The sequence below is a fragment of the Prinia subflava genome, chromosome 1 (genome assembly GCF_021018805.1).
Source record: "Prinia subflava isolate CZ2003 ecotype Zambia chromosome 1, Cam_Psub_1.2, whole genome shotgun sequence".
Taxonomy (NCBI): domain Eukaryota; kingdom Metazoa; phylum Chordata; class Aves; order Passeriformes; family Cisticolidae; genus Prinia; species Prinia subflava.
In genome coordinates, this window is record NC_086247.1 from 58,646,356 (window position 1) to 58,664,966 (window position 18,611).

The 18,611-nt window shown below is 39.5% G+C and overlaps 1 protein-coding gene across 2 annotated transcripts in view; it reads left to right on the forward strand.

Moving 5' to 3' along the window:
- ZNF407 (zinc finger protein 407) overlaps positions 1-18,611 on the forward strand; it is a 333,798-nt gene that overhangs the window by 6,678 nt on the left and 308,509 nt on the right. The gene's annotated exons all lie outside the window — the stretch shown is intronic.

The following is an 18,611-nucleotide window of genomic DNA, read 5'->3' on the forward strand; positions in this document are numbered from 1 at the left end:
GAGTCTTGAAGATTAGAGCCTAATGAATGCTTTTAAAAATAAAACCTTCTTCTTTAAGCATGTTATGCTTCATGTTTTGAATTTATAACCCAAGCCTTAATGAATAGTTTCCTAGTTGCTCTCATCTTAGAATTTATCAGCTGTCCTATTTACAAGTCTTACCTAGACAATGGAAAGATAATTCCTGTTTACCTTAAATGAACTGCTCTTGTTAACAAGCTTAAACTGCTAATTAGGAATAATATGGCAATGAATACTATGTCAAACCTTTTAGCAAGAATGTGAAAATGCAATATTTAGTTGTTGAGCCTTTTTCTGGTACATTCTGTGTAAGAATACAGTGTGTTGAGGTTTTTGCTGTCTCATATACATATCAGGTTAATAAAAAGTATTTTAGGGAGAAACTATGGCCTATAGGTCCTCACAGAAGCAGGTTGACTTCTGCTTTACATTTAGGATGATATGTTGATGTCCATGTACTATGATACTGCTAAAAGCCTCTTTATTTTGAGGCTTCAGATAGATGGCAGACCTGTCAAGAACCTTTATGACTTAATGTTTATGTTCAGGTAGTATTTTTAACAGGTAAGTTATTCTCCTGGAAAAAACAGCAGGGATTGCAGTAGTTGCTTTGTTTTGAGTGTACATTAATGTAATTTAATCAGGAAGGAAAGAAAACCTGGGACTAGAATTTGATGTTATTTACCTGACTATAAATGGGAATATTTCCATTTAGTTTAAAGAATTTTTTCCATTTGTGTCAGAATGATCAAAATCAGAACCTGACCCAAGCTCTCCATTTCATAATTTTTGCATACCAAACCAAAGAAATAAAATTGGATTTTAATTTTTTTTTGGTCAAAATCCTACCTCAAAAAACAGATTGGTTCTTGAGCAAAGGTTTTATAATACAGTGTTGTTACTTGTTGGTACTGGGAACATGGCAAATACATTATATGAAAAAAAAACTTTTGTTTTTTTCCTTAGTTGTTTCTCACTAGACTTTAAATGTCAAAAATGCAGACTTGTGAATTCGAGTGCCATTCTAAATCTAGGTAGCTCAGAAATTCTTGACAAGTATTGCTTTGACTTCTTTGTGAGTGCCTCAGATATCTGCAGAGGGTTGTGGATAGGCTTTGTTCCCTCTCTCCTTTGTGTCAAGGAGTTTGCAACGGGGGTGGCAACCTGAGGAGGGAAGGGGAGGAAGAGACTGAAGGCAAAGTTGACAAAGGTCTGGCATTGACCTTCAGCTGCTCTGGAGCAGACATCTGGTGAGATACAAGGAGCTCCTTCTGTCAAACCCCAAGAATCCTTCCTGGGCACAAGGTCATTGGGTGCAGAAGGTGTTGTTTGGAGAGGACAAGTGAAAACCTGACTGCATTTTACTAGCTCTGGTCAGGCTGTGCAGGTTTCATTTCCAGGTAAATAACATGCTGAACTTCGCTGGTGGAGGTTTACTTGCAGGAATGTTTATCTTTTTCTTCATTCACATCATCATGAATTTAGGTGTTGCTGTTTTCAGGAAAGTGTATTTTGGGGGGGAGTGTTAAATAAACTTCATTTTCAGAGAATGCGTGCATTTGTATTTTGTATGCTAAGGGTATTTACCCTATAAGGGGATGGGGCTCTGAGGAGGAGACTTACAGGGAGAGGCAATATATTATGCCAGCTACGATAGAGGGAGAACTATATGAGCTTTCAGGCACACAAACCTGTCTTTGTATCTGCTGCTGGTACCAAGATAATTAAAATATACTTGAAATGAAAACAAAATCTCTGAAGTTTTTACTTAAGTGTTGCATGGAAGTGCAGGAATGTCAAGAGCCTTAAATGTCTTTTTATGGGGTCAAATATTTTATTTATACATTGTTGTAAGTACTCAAAGATCTTTAGTCTTGCCGTTAGAGAGTTTTGGGTGGCAATATAAGTGACAGTGCTGAGAAAATTTCAGTTGATGTCACTGTGGCCATGATACACTTTTTACTTTATTTTCAATTATTTTTCATCCTTGTAAGTTATGTTTCTAAGCTCTATGGGATCTGTTTTGGGAGAAAAGAAGTACTTCACATAATATTTAAATTTTGCTTCAACAAACCACCTAGAAAGCACACGGGAAAAAAAAGTATATTCCCTAAAACAAAATCACAGTAGGAGTTTTGCATTATAAAAAATGATGTTCATAGTGCTGGATTTGTTTAAACCGTCAGAATTGCAAAGCATAAATAATTACATAATTTCACACTTTCCAGTGAAGTCAGACCCTGATTAAGAAGTTGACAGCCTGAAAGAGTCTGCTCTTTGACAGTGATGTCTGTATTCCCTCAATTTGTAGCAACTGCATCTAGGAAAACAAACTGAGCTTTATTCCTTTTACTTTGAATAAGAATCCTTATTGACAAAGGGAAAATATTCTTTTTATTAAAAGTTTTTGTAGTTGAAATGCACAGATATTTCAGCTTTTCTGCTTTCAGCTGGCATATATTTTGCTGATACCAGGTCTTCTTTCTGTCTTGGTCCTCACTGTCTTTCAGTATGTTTGATATTCATATTTCTTTTTTATTCCTTCTTCCTTGCTGTGCTTTTTTTCTTCCTTTTCTTAAACAAATAGACAATATGGTAATATGAGCTCTAATAGGAAAAAGGCATTGTTTAACTCAGCTGGGGTACTACTAATCCAGTCACCAAATGTAACCATAACACAGCATGCATTTTAATTATTAAATATAATGGAAACTCTGCATTTTAAATCTAGAGCTATAAACCACTTGTTTGAAAATGCACAGTTCAGCGCTATGATTTTAGCTTGTTGTGAATTACAGGGCAGTATTCTTTGATCAGTTATTACAAGCTGAAGATTAGTAGCATTCAGTGCTTGTGTTAATTTTGAGAGTACATATAGGAGTCACTGCAGGTCAAACTGAAGCTCAGTCGTGTATATTTTTAATGATTTAGGGAGCTGACTGGATAAAGCAATGTTAAAAGGTGTGGCTAATACAGTCATGCCAGTCATTCCATATAGGGGTAATTTAAAGGCACATTGTGAGGACTAGTATGCATCCAAATTCGAGTACTTTGTAAAATATGCTGTATTCTTAAAACCCATATTGTTGAGGTTTTGCTTCTAGAAATGTTTGCTTGAATAGTTCTTGAAAGCACTCCTGATGATTTTTTGGTGACCTTCCACTAAGTAAGAACTGCCAGGTAGAACAATTAATAAATGTTTTCTTGTGTTTGTTCAATATGTATTTTTGTAATGAACACATTTTGATCATAAATTCTAATAAACACAGTGAATTCAAAGGAAATAATCTCATAGTCTGCATTTTTTGACATGAAGTATAAAACTAATCCTAGAGTTAATGTGAATTTTAGTGACTCTTCATAAAAGATTCCTGGTCTCTGCATGAGACGTGCAGGCCCGAGCAGGCTCTGTTTTCAGGACTGGTGGACACCAAGTTATGGAGCAGCGGCAGTAGGTTTGGAGGAGTAGGAGGTTTTGCCTGGGTGCCTGCCTCAGGGCGCTCACACTGCCCTGGGTACAAGAACGAGACCTCTCAGGTTTGTGAGTAGTAAATGATGCGGTAGCAGCTCTGCAGAGTCAGGGTCTTTTCTCCAGGTTGCCAGATTTAGCAACCCTTGTTTTCTGGGCTTGGGACTTGTGCTCACTGTTTTTCTCTAGCTTAGGGGCTGTCTCATGCTGGTTGAGAAGGAACTGGATTTTTTTCTTCCCTCTGAATCAGATGTGATATACCAGTACCTAAAACTCCAGGTCTCACTTTCTGATGCAGACATTTTAGATCTTGACATTGGACAGAACAGTGGTGGCTAACATACCAGGTAGACAGAGACATGAGTAATTTCAGACTTGAATTTTGGGAATCAAGTGCAGATTTTTGTGCCATGGGACCGTCTGATGCCTTAGAGGATCCTTGCTGCTTGGTTCAGCCTTTCCTTTCCCGTCTTCTTTTTTCCTGTTGGTGATCTGACATAAATTCCATAAACTGGTAATTGATTTTACATTTGCAGTCTTTGCTCTTTGAGTCTGGTTGTTTTAAGGATGCACTTGCCTTAAAGCACCAATCTTCTCATTCTTTCTGTTGTTCCTCATTGTTTGTCTCTATTGCAAATCAAACTATATCAAAATAATGAATGATATCAATGTTTAATAGATCCTTAAAATTCATACTTTGTAGTTCTTTTTGCTCATGTACCTTTTTTGTGCGTGTTGCAGGAGTGTGTGTAGGTAATGTCTTTCTACTGTGTTTGGTTTTTTATGCATATTTTGAAATACTTTCTGCTGTCCCTGTATGCCAGAATAATCTAGTCCACTAAAAGTTCTTCCCTTGAAGGTTATTTTTTGAAACGGTGACTACCTTCAAGCCTGAATCATGGCAGAGAACTAATGAATTTATAAACGTTACTTATTTTTATTGTGGGAATTGGTTGCGATATATGTACGTAGTCCTCATGTGCTGTAGTTAAAGAATTGCCGAGAGAGAGACTTTTCTGATGAATAAACTTAGCTGAAGACTAGATAAAGGCCACATTTGAACACATAGCCTTGGTGGTTTCATCTAAGCAAGAGTGCAGCATCACCTGGGGCACATGGGAGCATCTCTGGACTTCAGGTTTTTGCCGGGTTCCGTGGTGCCCCTGAGACAGTGTCTGCAGGCATCTACCTGGTGTAGCTTGGTTGTTGCTCCTGCCAGCTCATCCAGCTCACCAGCTCCACTCTGACAACCAATGCAAGGTTTTACTCCTTTGCTGATTCTTTCTATTCCTTTCAGACTGCAAAATGGGGACTCTGAAAAGAAAGGTAAATTTCGCTGTTGTGTTCCAGGAGAAAGCTGTAAGATATTGCTAGCAGGAAATAGTGCAGGTTGTAGCTTGCACTTTAAAGTCATAGGTAGCTTGTCTCTTGTTGCTTTATTTCATGCTTCATTTTGGAATCTGCCATCTTATGTATGAGTTGTTTTCCATGCTGTCTTAAATAAGACCCTTTTAATCCTTCTGTGAACTTCTGATGGTTTTTATCTGCCCTTATTTTTCTGTTCAGTTTTCATTACGCTGTATGTTGTCCAGTCTCCAGTTCCAGAATTCTCAAGTCTTATATCTTTTTATTGTGAGGACCCTTTTTTTACAGGCTGTTTTGTCCATTTGTCATTTTTAATACGTGCTGATGTTTCGTCTTGTCTCTTCTCTGACACAGGTGATTTTAATGCTCTTTGCTGTTCTCACTTATTTTCCATTTGTCCAATCCCAGTTGTGCAGCTGACTTCAGGAGATAGCAGTAGGGTAGGACAGCCTGAACCTGGCAGGTCAGCAGCAGCTGGAGGCCAGTACCTGGCTTCCATCTGCCCAGGGGCTCTGGTGCAGCCAGCTGACCATCTCCCAATGGTGCTTCAGGGGATGGGGTGGGAAGATGGGTCTGAATTACAACACATGGCTCATACCAACTGATGGAAGTGGCCAAGGGTTAAAATTCTTAATCTAATTGGTTTTCCCCTTCTCTCCTCTCACATTTTTTCTTACCTTCCTCCTGAAACAGATTTTTTTTAAATTTGTAAAGAAAAGGAAAAGGAGAAGGAAAAGGAAAAGTATACCAACTTTTACGTATGAAGTGGATTTTTACAGCTGAGTTATAAATTCCGAAAACTAGATGGTTTGTAATGGAAATGCATATGGGGGAGAGGAGAGGGCACGTTATAATACATATGTAACCTTTTTTCCCCTCTCTTTAGTGAATAGACCGTTTAAACTAAATTAAGTAAAGGATATAAATTCTGTTGTTTCAGTTTTTAATATTTCATGGCTGATTTTATAGATAAAAGTTACATTTAATAATAAATATGAAGAAGAATTTATACAGCCTGTTCTAGTTTGATACGGAACAGCAAATCCCATTTCTCTGTAGCTGTAAAGAAAATTCATTATAATGTCTTTGATTGTAAGAGATGTCTTCATTGTGATTAGTTACACTGATAATAAAACAACCTTTTTACAAATGGCACAAGATACATGAGATCTCATGTGTCTGCCTTTTATAGCATTGAATATGTGCATTTGCTACCTTTATTCTGTAGTCCTTTCATTTATAACTGGGCACTTTTAAAATTTACAAGTTATTAAAAAGAATCTAATATAATTTTTCTTTTGAAGCTTTCTGGAGAGTGAATTATTAATGCAACTAACATTGTTAATTGTTGAGTTTTCAAAATATGAACTAATTTTAATTAAAAAGAAGAGGGCTTATGTCATTTTACTTAATTCTGAATGAAAAGTTTTGTAGATAAAATAGTGAAAGCTGGATGTGTGGCATTACTTTACAAATCCTTTTTAAGCAGCTAAAGAAATATCTTGATTTTCAAGTGCCATATTCCCAGTGAATTCAGTTGAATTTAGGTGTTAATAGGCATTTCAGTAATTTAAAACACAGATGGTGGCATGAGGAGGCCTGGGTAAAAGGCTGGCTTGGCAGCAGGGCCCAAAGCGTGGTGGTGAATGGAATGACATCCAGCTGATGGCTGGTCACAAGTGGTGTTCCCCAGGGCTCAGTATTTGGACCAATTTTATTTAATATCTTTATCAATGATCTGGACAAGAGGATCGAGTGCACTCTCAGTCATTTTGTAGACCAAGTTGGGCAGGAGTGTTGGTTTGCTGGAGGGCAGGAAGGCTCTGCAGAGGGATGTGGGCAGGCTGGATCAATGGGTTGAGGCCAATTGTGTGAGGTTCAACAAGGCCAAGTGCTGGGTCCTGCCCCTGGGTCACAACAACCCCAGGCAGTCCCACAGGCTGGGGGCAGAGTGGCTGGGAAGCTGCTGGTGGAAAAGGACCTGGGAGTGCTGGTTGACAGTGGCTGAACATGAGCCAGCGTGTGCCCAGGGGCCCGCGGAGCAATGGTGACCTGGCCTGTATGGGGAATAATGTGGCCAGCCAGGAGCAGGGCAGGGATTGTCCCCCTGAACTGCTGAGGCTGCACCTTGAATCCTGTGTTCAGATTTTGTCTACTCACATCAACAAAGACATTGAGGTTCTGTGTCCAGAGAAGGGCAACAGAGCTGGTGAAGGGTCTGGAGCACAAGTCTTATGAGGAGCTGGGGTTGTGTAGCCTGAGAAAAGGAGGCTCAGGAGAGACCTTATCACTCTCTACAGTACCTGAAAAGAAGTTGTGGCCAGGTGGGGGTTGGTCTCTTGTCCCAAAAGACAGAACAAGCGGAAATGGCCTCAGGTTGCACTGGAGGAGGTTTCAATTGGATTTACAAAAAATTCCTTTACTGAAAGGGTTGTCAAGCCCTGAAACAGACTCCTCGTGGAAGTGGTGGAGTTTAGCATCCCTGGAGGTGTTTAAGAGACGTGTGGATGTGGCACTTGACATGGTTTTTAGTGGTGAACTCAGGAGTGCTGGGTTAACAGTTCAACTCGATGAACATAGTCTTTCCCAACCTAAACAATTCCATGATTTGGGGAGAGGGAGAATTTTGTAAGGGGTTCATTAAAAGGGGTATTAATTTATTTTTTTCATTGTACATGCACCTGAGAGTACTTAGATGTCTTTAACACAGTAGTACAGAATGGGATTGATGAGAAAAGTGTAACCTTTGTAATAAGATGCTTTGCATATTTACATTGCTATGATTTGTGCTGTTACAGGGGTTCAACCAGTAAAATCTTCTGAATTGTTTGGTATATGGAAATAATATCAGATATTAAATCCTGGAAAAGTGCATTTGCTCCAAAATTTTAACTTGTAAAATAGAATTGAATTTAAATTGTAAAATAGGGTTGCAGAGTCACTCTTAGAAGTGAATTCCTTTCCTCTTTCATGTAAAAAGAATTTGGTGCTTTAGAATGAGGAAGACTGCTTAACTGACAAAACGGAAGTTGGATTTGATTATCAAATACTCAGGGAATTCACCAGAAAGTGAAAGTCTGAATCATAGCTCATGGGAAAAAATAGGATGTGATGCTCAAGTCTTCTGAAAAATTCATGATGGAACAGCACACTTAATGTTAGGTTTCACTGTAAAAGAAATAAACAAACATTTTTGCTCTGTTAACTGTAAGGTTTAATTTTATACTGTTGTCTCTTTTCCATTGATGATAACAGCTAGGAAAAGAGTTAACTTGTTAAAGTTTTTCCCAATGTGAATACTAGGAAAGTGACTCTTGATGACTGAAAGAGATGACTAAATATTCTTTTTACCCTCTGAGCGATAAACAGGCTGTACCAGGACCCTTTGCTATAGGAAGCAGCTCCTTTGACCTGCAGTCACTTTCTGTGCCCCCATTGCTCAGTCAGAGGGACTGACTCTGTGGTCTGGACTGCTCTGTCAATTGAGAGCTGCCAAAACCCAGCCCTTCTGTGGGGGGCAGATCTGGCATTGTGTCCTGGCTCTGCTTTGCTGTGATAAGTCACCATGCGAGTCACCCATCCTGTGGTCCCTCAGATCCTGTGGGTGTTTGAGCTGAGCAACAGCCTGCTTAGTGATATGTCAATTTTTTCCTGCAAGGAAAGTGTTGGAGCAGGTGCAATTTATTACTCTAGCTTGGTCTCCGGGTACTTGCCCGTGGTTGCTACTGTGTATGTTTTCTGTGTTCATTAAAACCTATTGATCTTGGGAAAGTTTGTGGGATTGATTTCAGCTTGGTGTTTTTCAGGGAATTAGTAGTATTTTTTTGTAATAACACTCTCCTAAAGCATCCCTGAGAGGAGGAGTGGTTTCTCGGAGGAAATACAGAGTCTCTGCAACCAAGTTGCAGTTCCGGCCCAACTCACAAAGTCCCCTTGCCCAATAAAGCACTGCATGGTCCTTCTGTGACCTCCTGTGATGCCCAGGAACTCTCTGGGCAAGGTCCAGCAGCATCTGCACTCCCTGTCCCGGAGGGACTTGGGCAGCAGAAGGCCGTGCCCAGGGCCACCAGATTGACCAGGCACATCTTCCTAGTCTGCAGAAGAGGATGGCTGGGGTGCCACCCTGATCACACCAGATGATCGTGGGGTTAGCAATGGCTCCGTGTGGCTGCTGGGCTCTGGTGGAAGGGAGAATCTCCCCACACCTTGGGCTCCATTGTTGATGTTTCCCAGGGATCTGTTTGATATTTTGGTGCTGACTGGAGATTGGAGTTCAGTTTGATAAACCAACTGTGGGAGGACAGATAGAGAAGGCAATCTTTCCCGTGATATATTGCAGCAGTGTTAATTACCAAAGAGTGGGACAGCCTTGCCCTCACAGCAATGGGTGTCATAAAAGAGTGAGTTAGATGGTAGAGTCAGTTTGAGTCTGCTGGCTGTGCTGTGAGAAGGAAGGGACAGGAGGTCGTGCCAGGGACAGAAGGGGTAAGACATTGTATGAGGGACAGACAGGGTTAGGTGGCCATGCTAGGGACATGCAGGAACTAGCCAGAACTGTAGTAGGAAGGGAGAAGGAGAGAAAGAGCCAGAGCTGTGTGGAGCTGCCCATGGGAGGCTACATAGAAAAGGTATGAGAGAGTTTTAGATAACAAGGTGCTGATGCTTGAAGCCTTCTTTGGTGTCAGTTGTACCTCCTTCGTCAACCAACTGAAGGAAATGCGTTGCAGTCTTGTGTTGCTGTTAAACAGTGTGCTTCAAAATAGGGAAAGGGTTTTGCATGTTTAAGATACCCAGTAAGCAAGGTGCAGCTCTTAGAGCAGAGTGCCATTCCATAATTTTTGCAGGTATTAGGGAAGTGGTCTCCAGTGCAACTGTTCCCTGTTGCTACACCCCATGCACCACTCCTGCAGGAGAAATGAAAATGTTATTTTTCATGTGATTCCTTGTTTGGGAATGCAGTTGAACACGTATGCCTCACACAAATCGTGCTACCACTGTGCATATTAGGCATATTGCTGGTTTTGGAAGAGAGCTGAGTTTCAGGGACTGATTTAGGTAAGCACCAAATCTGTTGAAACAAATTTGTATTTGTATTTATATTGAAACAAATAGACATGGAGGGAAATGGATACTGTTAATGAGCAGCAGCATTTGAAACCTTCGTGGTATTTGTTGCCAAACTATCAGTAAATTGTGAATGCTTTAGACTAGTAAATGGGGGTTTTATTTTATGCGTGATGGTGGTATCAGCAAGGTTCCTTGTCTTTAATTTCTTCCCTCCTTCAGTTCTGTCTGCTTAGGACCCATGCTGGGAAGATGTGGTTTCATCATATGGGCTGCAATAGGAGGTGGAAGCTGCTCTGGTGTCCTCTGGCCTCTCTCTTGGGGATAGAAATGCCTCTCCCTCGTTCACTTTTACTCTCCACCTGCTGAAAAGTGTTTTGCTGGGGAGAAGTGGGAGCCTGCTTGGCCTTCAGCCTCCTTTTGGTCCTCAGCTGAAGTGAAGGAGGCTTTTGTACCTACATGGCTTAGTTCTTCTAGCAAAGGGCTTGAGGATGGGGAAGGGAAAAGGCTCCATGGTATGCCATAGAAGTATCCCTTGACTGCTATCACAGGCACCACAGAAATCATGAATAATTTTTGCATCATCCCGTGTCATAGGTGCTTGCTCGTACTGCCACTGTCACACTGGTACACCTCCCATTGCTGTCTTATATTGATTTCTATCTCTTGACACAGACAGATGTGTCACAGATGGAAGTAAGAGTAGAAGTCAGTTGTAACCCCTGAACTGTTCTGAGTACAGAACTATGAAGCATTAAAAGTTCTGCAGTGACTATAGCTGAAGCATGGGTTTCTTCACCTGAACGCAGGTAACTGTTACTTCTGGAGGAAGCTAGGCTTTGCACAGCTATGCATGGTTTAAGTCACAGTCTTGATCATCTAAGTTATTGGGGAGAAAAAATCCCTTTCTGTGTTGCAGAGGACATGGCAGCACTGTTGTGATTGCTTGCATGTGTTACAGGAAAGCAATAAGGAGAAAAGGTGTGATTTGTCATACATCTTTTCCTCTGCATGTCAAGGGTTTACCTTCTCCATAGCTGAGGTCTGTGTACAGCTATCACCTTTTTATACTGTTTCCTAGTGATGGATATTAATTTCTTTTTGGTAGAAGTCCAATATAAATATATAAATAGAAAGAAAGAAGGGCTGGTTTACTTGCTTTGCCAAACTGTGCTGGAGGGATTTGGGACATCATCTATTGGACAGAGCCCACCTGAGTGCACCCTGGTGTGAGGCAGCCTCCTGCTTCCACCGTGCTTCTCCCCAACACCCTCTGCTTTATGTGATCAACACAGCTGGAAAATCAAAACTGCAAAAAAGGCTGTTTTTATGTCTTGTAAGACTGAGATGAAATACTTCCAGTATGCTCACTTCTATTTCATTGAAGAGAAAAGCAGGGTTTGTTTCTAATAGTTAAATTTTTGAGTATGTCTCTGTGTCTGCCATAATGTAGTAATTTGATATAGACAGACATGTAAATATGTACATTCTAATATTCTAATTGAATATTATTAACTGTCCTTCCTGGAGATATCCCTACCAATAGAATATGTAACACTTTTCTGCTTCATCTGCTTTTCTCAGATGGAATGCAATTACTTCCTTGTATGAAGTGGCCACCAGGGGTCATCAGAATGCTTTTATTTTGTAAACGTCTCCTTTTCTTTAGAAGCATATGTACACTCTGTATTTTCTGAGAACTTTGTTAACCTATCACACAAAAAATCCAAAGTCTTTATGTTACCTGTTCAGCCAAAAATTCAAGCAGCTCTTTTCAGCTGAGCTTCTTGAAGAGGCAGCAGATGAGGAAAACAGGGTGCTCAAGAGTGAGGAGCATGTCCATAAATACACTGATTACTGCATGCATTCTTTTCTAGATAATTTAACTGGTGGTAAATACAGTAGTAGTAGATGACAAATGTGGTCCAGGCTGTGATGGTAGAGACCTCCTGTTACTTTCTGTATGAACTGGTAGTTTAAAGCAAGGGACCAACAAAGCGTCCTTTTTAGTCTTTTGGGTTTAATTTTGAGTAAAGGTTGATGGAAATTCAATAAGTCTTCACAAATATTAAACACCAGAGTAGCCCTCTAGGAAATTCATACTCTCTATGTTTAAAGAAGAAAATAGGGCTTCTAGGACCGGGTTTCTAGGGTAAAATTTACAAGAGCCAATTTTCAAGTAGCAGCAATTACAATTTGCTTTTATCTTTTGCTGCCAAAGTTCAGGAAAAAGTTAAGACTGCCAACATTTTTTTCAGGTGTCAGTGATAGTGCCTGTGTACTTCTTTGATGAATTCCAATGTGGTCCCCTTTACTTCAGAGGGTGCTACAGCCCACAGTAGAAAGGGATTAAAATTGCATTTTACTTTTTGCTTCTCTCTAGTTTTAATTGGTGTACTTGGTGGGAATTGTATCTTGCATGAAAGCATGTCATTTGGAGAATTCCCACAAACCACAGAACTTACTAGTGTATGGAGCAAATGGTATTTCTTTCATAGAAATTTCTTTCCTAGATCTGACAAACGCTCTAAAATGAAGTGTTTTGCGAATACTTAAAAAGTGCTTTTCATCCATAAATATCGCAGTGCTATATGAGTGCAGTCTTTCTTGGACCCTCAGAAGTTTCTATTGAATTTTTTTATTGCTGTTGTATGTCTTGCTCTGGAAACAGTCAGGATTCTTCGATTTTAAAATTCAAAATATAGAGACCTTTTTAAATTTTCAAAAATTGAAAATTTGGAGGTTATATAACAAGTTTTAGGATATACTAGTACATTTCCTCTGATTCTCTGTCTTGCACATACATTCTTATTGATTCTGACTGCACTTGAAATGAGTGTGTCTCTGTGTGTGTCTTTTTTGACTTCCTCTTCAAAGCTGATCCAATCAGTGGTCCCTGCTGCATGTGGCAGCATTTGGCACTTTCGGAATTGAGTGGATGGAGAACTAGGGAGCCTTTGTGCTGCCAATTTCTGCCCACCTGGAAGGACTCTGAGTGGTTTGGAAGCAGAAGCAAGTGAGGTGTGTTTAGTATTGCAGGTGCATTTCCTTGTGATGCCTTTACAGTTTTTTCTGGTGGCTGTGAGAAAATAAAATTAATGGGTGAAAATAACTCCCATTTTCAGTAATAGGATTGACAGGAGATGATTATCAGGGGGCTTTTTATTTTGTCACTTGAACTATTCTGAATAGATCTGTGTGGAAATTTCAAAGTCTTTAGTCTTGGAAGTCTGCGGCTTATTTGGAAGTCGCCTGTGATAGATTTTGCTATCCTAGGAAAGTGGTGGCTTTATGTGAGAACAGCAAAGCTCGAAGTTCCAGCATTTTTGAGCTGCAAGGGAAAACAAATGCTTGTAATGGATATCATCAAATTCTCCTCAAAAAAAGGTGATCTTTGTTCCATTTGAATTGACAACCATATTGTCTCCTGTATTCCATTATTGAGGAGACTGTTAGCTTGGATTAGTCTTTCTGAAGAAAGTGAGGTAACTTTGAAAAGCCGTAAGACAGACGTATAATTTGAGTTAGGAAGGATGTTGTGCCCCTGAGAAGATGCTTATTTGAAGCTGACAAAGATCATATGTTGAGCAGAGTTGTTAACATGCAGTTTTGTGCAGGCTGCTTAAGGAGCTCATTGAAATGGTTTTACTTCATTGTATGCATGATTTCATTGAAAGAATAATTATCTGAAGAGGGGCATTTTTACTGGAAAAACCCCAAAACTCTGGTTTCCATGGGTCGCATCTTTTACAAACACTTCAGATTGGGCATTGAATACTTGGAGACAATAGTACTGTGTAGGCCTTATACTGGAAAGCTTAACTGCACTGTCTCCACGTTTTGGCATAGTAAGACTTTATGTACTGTTTTTGGACTAGTGGTAAAAAATTACAACACTCAAATCCAATGTTCTCTATTTTCATCAAAGAAAACAGCTTCTGTCCACAAATGACTTGTGCTTGTGTATAGAACTGTAGCAGACGACGTGTCAATATACAAAAAAGCTTTGAATGAAGAATACAAAGTGAGTGGTTATCAGGTAAAAAATGGTGATGGCTGCTCAAGAAGTGCTATTTTCCCCCTTTTTTTGTATGAATTTTCTACTTTACAGATAGTGAGATGGTGCTGATTTGTGATTGTAGGATGTCGTTTAAATATTGAAACAAAACCTCCACGATTCTGATGATTTGGATATCCTAGTGGATGAAAGGGGAGAATTTTTAGCTATATTGGTTTATGTCATGTAGCCGAAATACTACATATTATGCACTTGCAATTTAAAACTGTGCATCTTATACATTCTATAAGGATTTGGATATTTGGCCTATGCAGATGTAACATGTAACGAACATTCTGCTTTTGAAGATCTTAAAAACATGTATCAATTCTTTCTGATATTTAGAAAATTATTGAAGAAAAGCACTATGTTTGAGCACCTATTTACTGGCAGAACTGAGCTCAGCTTTTTCTGAGCAAAAATTTTCAGGCCACAGCAGGTTTCTTTCCAAAACTCAGGAACAGCACCATGCTGCAAAGAACCTTAAAATGCATTAGGTAATGTATGGCTATCTCCAAGCAAAAGAATTTGTTAACCTGAAGCTAATGTGGCAAATTAATTTTTGGTCATATCCTTTAAGGATCTGTTCAGCTGTACTTGATTTATATGAACATTAACAAAAGATTTATGTTACAAAAAGTCAACCCACTTTTGAGTTAGAACAGCTTCATTTTGAACATCGAATATGATGTTAAGAGAGCGCTGTTTGACAGAACCAGCTTTTAAACTATGGAAATATGAGGATTTGACTGCTGTCTGCTTAGCTTGGGATTGATCCTGTGCTGCAGTTTTCTGCTCTGCTGTACCTGGCATTACCATTGGTGCAGTCTTGGAGCCTGTATAAATACATTTTGGTTTATTTATGCAATACTTTCAGTTGTTCCGTATTGTTGCACTTTAAGCACTTGTTACTTGTAAAAAGGTTTCCAGATGATGTTTTTGAAGATGAAGGTAGCATGAAACACAAGAAGGTTTACATCTTGTATTGATTCTAGTCTTGTTGGTCCATGAATACGGTGGTTCAAGAGCCGATCTTCCCCATTCCTGCTGCTGTATGTGTTTGGCAGCATTACACTGCTGTCAAAAGACTTACTTGATCACGCTAACAAGTAGGAGTTAGATTTACGCATATGCTTAAGGTGCCATGGCTTCAGAGGGTTACTTGTTACATCTAGAGTGTGTTCTTAGTTTAGGTTAATAAAATTCCAAATGCTAATTATTGGCTTGTGATGATGATCCCTGTGCCAGACTAAGGCTTGACACAAGATTATTTTGCAAAAAGAAACCCATTTGACCTTATGTGGTCTCTGTCCAAACTTTGAATGCTGCCTTCTCCAATGCATTGTTTCTTCTAAATTACAATACCAACTGCAGGATAGCCCTTAATTAGTGTGGTGGCTTTGTTGAGAGCAGAAGTGAATTGGTTTGGGCTGACAGAGGGCTAGGACCGCTCAGATTTATGACCAGTTTTTGCTTTTGCCATTGTCCTAGTACCCTGTGGCAAATCTGGGAAGGAGCTTTTGGGAGAGAAGCTTACAGCAGAGGAAGCACTCACTACAGGCCCTTTTTTGTCTAGAGGCAGCTAATGGTATGCTGAATGCCTTCTTTGAGTAGTGATAGCCATTCCTGCAATATATCCATGCAGGAAGGAGCCCACAGCTGCATTTGGGTGTGAGGCACTACTCTGCCATCAAGGAAGCTGAGCTATGTGCTGTTGAAATTGTGTTAGAGGCACGGCAGTGTGATCTGAGCAAAAACTGTAGCAGGAAGAAGCAGAGACATCGGCCAGTGCTCCAGATCTTGTGTGAGATTTGGAGAACTGAGCAGAGCTCAGCAAATTGCTGATCACGGTCCCAGCAAAAAGTAGTGATTAAATTTCTATCAGAAGATGTGCTCTTGTCCTACAGGCAGCTTTAAGAGAGAGCTAAAAGAAATTTGAGGCTATTTAAGTCCTTAGATTAATTAATATAGGGGCAATTTTAGAGAAACAGCAGCAACTGCCTCATAGTTGCTTTCTTTAATAGAGAATACTTTCTGGATTTTGGTTTCACTCAGGTGCAGACTCCCATGTAGGGATATTTTAACACAGGTTATATGGAAGTGGGATGGAGGCAAATGGAACTTTGGGAAGGGTGTGCAGGGATAGACTATTTTTATGGAAATTTAGATGTGTGATAGTGATGAAGTTGGTAAAGGTATATCATTACCACACGTTGCCTGCTGTGCAGCTGGAGAGAAAGTGCCTTGATGATGCTTACCGGTTGTGAGGGTAGATGTGAGGCTGTTGACTTCCTTAGGAGAACTGCCTGTAAATGGAACAGAGTGCAGTCCCAGTCTGCATGGTAGTTAGAAGTTTGTCGTGAAATAAAGGCAGAGATAAAGAATTACACAAGAAGTTCAGGATTTAAGGTATCTTAGCATATTTGTATTACACATGTGATCATTTTAATTCCATACTGAGTTTATTGGCAGCACCTATGAGATTTATGTTTTGCATTTTTCACTTTTCTAGCAGCTAGGTTGTAGTTCTTACTAGAAACAGCTTAAAAGATAAAATAGAGGAAATTTTTTTTCCTAAACACTAGAAAGATCTATAACTTGTGCAGTTGAGTGGGAGATAAGGTTGGACACGAGAACTGGGATTGCAGTCTGAACACAGAGCAGAACGAACTTCTGTTGCAGTTACTGAACAAAATGAGCATACACCTGCAGAGACTGTGTGCAGATAATCAACCATCTTTTTAGGTGTGTGAGTGGCCAGTGGAGATGAGTTGAATTTCCAGGGGAGTGGCAGAAAAGACCACATTTTTGTTGATGGAGAAACCTCTAATTATCCCAATACAACTTGTGATAGTGGTAATGTTCAATGGGTATTAGTTCAATGCTTTTCTGATAAATCTTATAGTCTGAGAGGAAAGTATCCTATAAAGAAGATGGAGAATTGGTTTGAGATTACAAACTGTCTTGTACAGCAAAGGAAAAACTGCTGCTCTTCCCCAGGCTGTACGAGGGAAGAGTGATCGGGTCTCAGTGCTGGGCTGGGAACCTGCTGTGGAGGAGCAGCAAGGCAAAGGACCCATGGTTGCTTGTTTAAGGATGGACTTGTGACACTTGTCACTGAAGTAACTTGATATTTTGCATCCTAGAAATAAAGCTGTACTGCAGTTAAACCACAGAGTTTTCATCTGATCTTTATTTTCTGTATCTCAAACAGTGCTCATAACCTTTTCTGGGTAAGCTTGCACTTCAAAGGCTTCATCTGGTCCTGGTATTCATTGCTATTGTGTTTTTGAACATACTAACAGTGTGCTGACTTATGCTGGCTGAGAATATAGTCCTGGTTGTTTTCCTTCTGACTAATTGTGGTAAGTTTCCATCACAGTTTTATGAACAAAGAAAAATAGTAGTGCATAAGAATCAGAAAACAACGTTTAGGGGACAATATCGTGATCTTCCAGAGGCTGTTGTGATCTAGAGGTGGTTATTCTCTTGCTATTTAGGTATAACTAGCTTAGTATAGATTTAGTCAGTGCTTCAGTTCAATGAGAGACCTACAGCTGAAAAACTGTTCAATGTATGCCACCAATGTGTACTTAATTCCTTAGAGGCCTTCCATAAATTATTCTTAAGCAGAAAACCACTTTTTTACTTCCATGGGTAATAAGTCCAACTGATTTGAATTTATTTTCTCAGTTTAATACTTTCCTACTTTGTCCTCAAAATTAAGCATAATTATTTTTTTTACCATGTACTTGAATAATTTTTTGTACCTTATGTTATCTGTATCAACATTGCAATTACTTAATCTTGTCAGGAAGTACTTACAATTGTGGTCATGGCCTCATTCAATAGGTAACTGAACAAAAAACTGAATACTTGGATCTGCACCAAATTGATGTTTAAATCATAGTGTAAAGCACATAGATAAACATTTAGTATTTAATCATCTGTTAAAATGAAATGCATTTTCAATTCTCAGTTGCTTCATATCAAAATGAAAAGGTAATAAATGTCAAGATTTGATTTCACATCCTCATCCCTCTTATAAACTGTGTTGGTAGCATCAGTTTTCTACAGGCGGCATCTTCTTTGGAGCAGGAGGGTCACACTTAGCAATTGAGCAAAAGCTTTTGGTAACTGGATTTGAAGGGTTTGAGTTTGTGCTGGGTCTCAAAGGTGCTGCCCTTCTCTGCACTGTTATTTCATGACTTTTTGTTTCTCCCTCCCTCCTTCCCAATTAAGAAATGATGTTTTATAGGATATTTTAGGAATGATGAGAAGCTATACTTTCAGCATATTCTTTTAGAACATGGTTTTATTTGTGTTTTCCCTCTTTGTCTTCAGCAGGTAAACTAAGCAGAGGAAGGAAAGCAAGCTTCATACTTAAAATATTTAACATTTATGTTGCCTTTCTTTTGCTTGTTGTTGCAGTCATGAGTATTTCTCCTGGAAACTTTTAAATTTGGGAAGTGATTTTCTAGTTGTTAGTATTTTGTGTCCTAAATATACTTCGAGAAGCAAAGGTCATGTTTGTCTGCCCAAGTTTAAAGCATTACTTGATTACATAAAAACTATGGGATCGAAGTGTTTGCTCACATGGTGCTCATCACAGTGAAAGATCTGTAACTAGAAGGT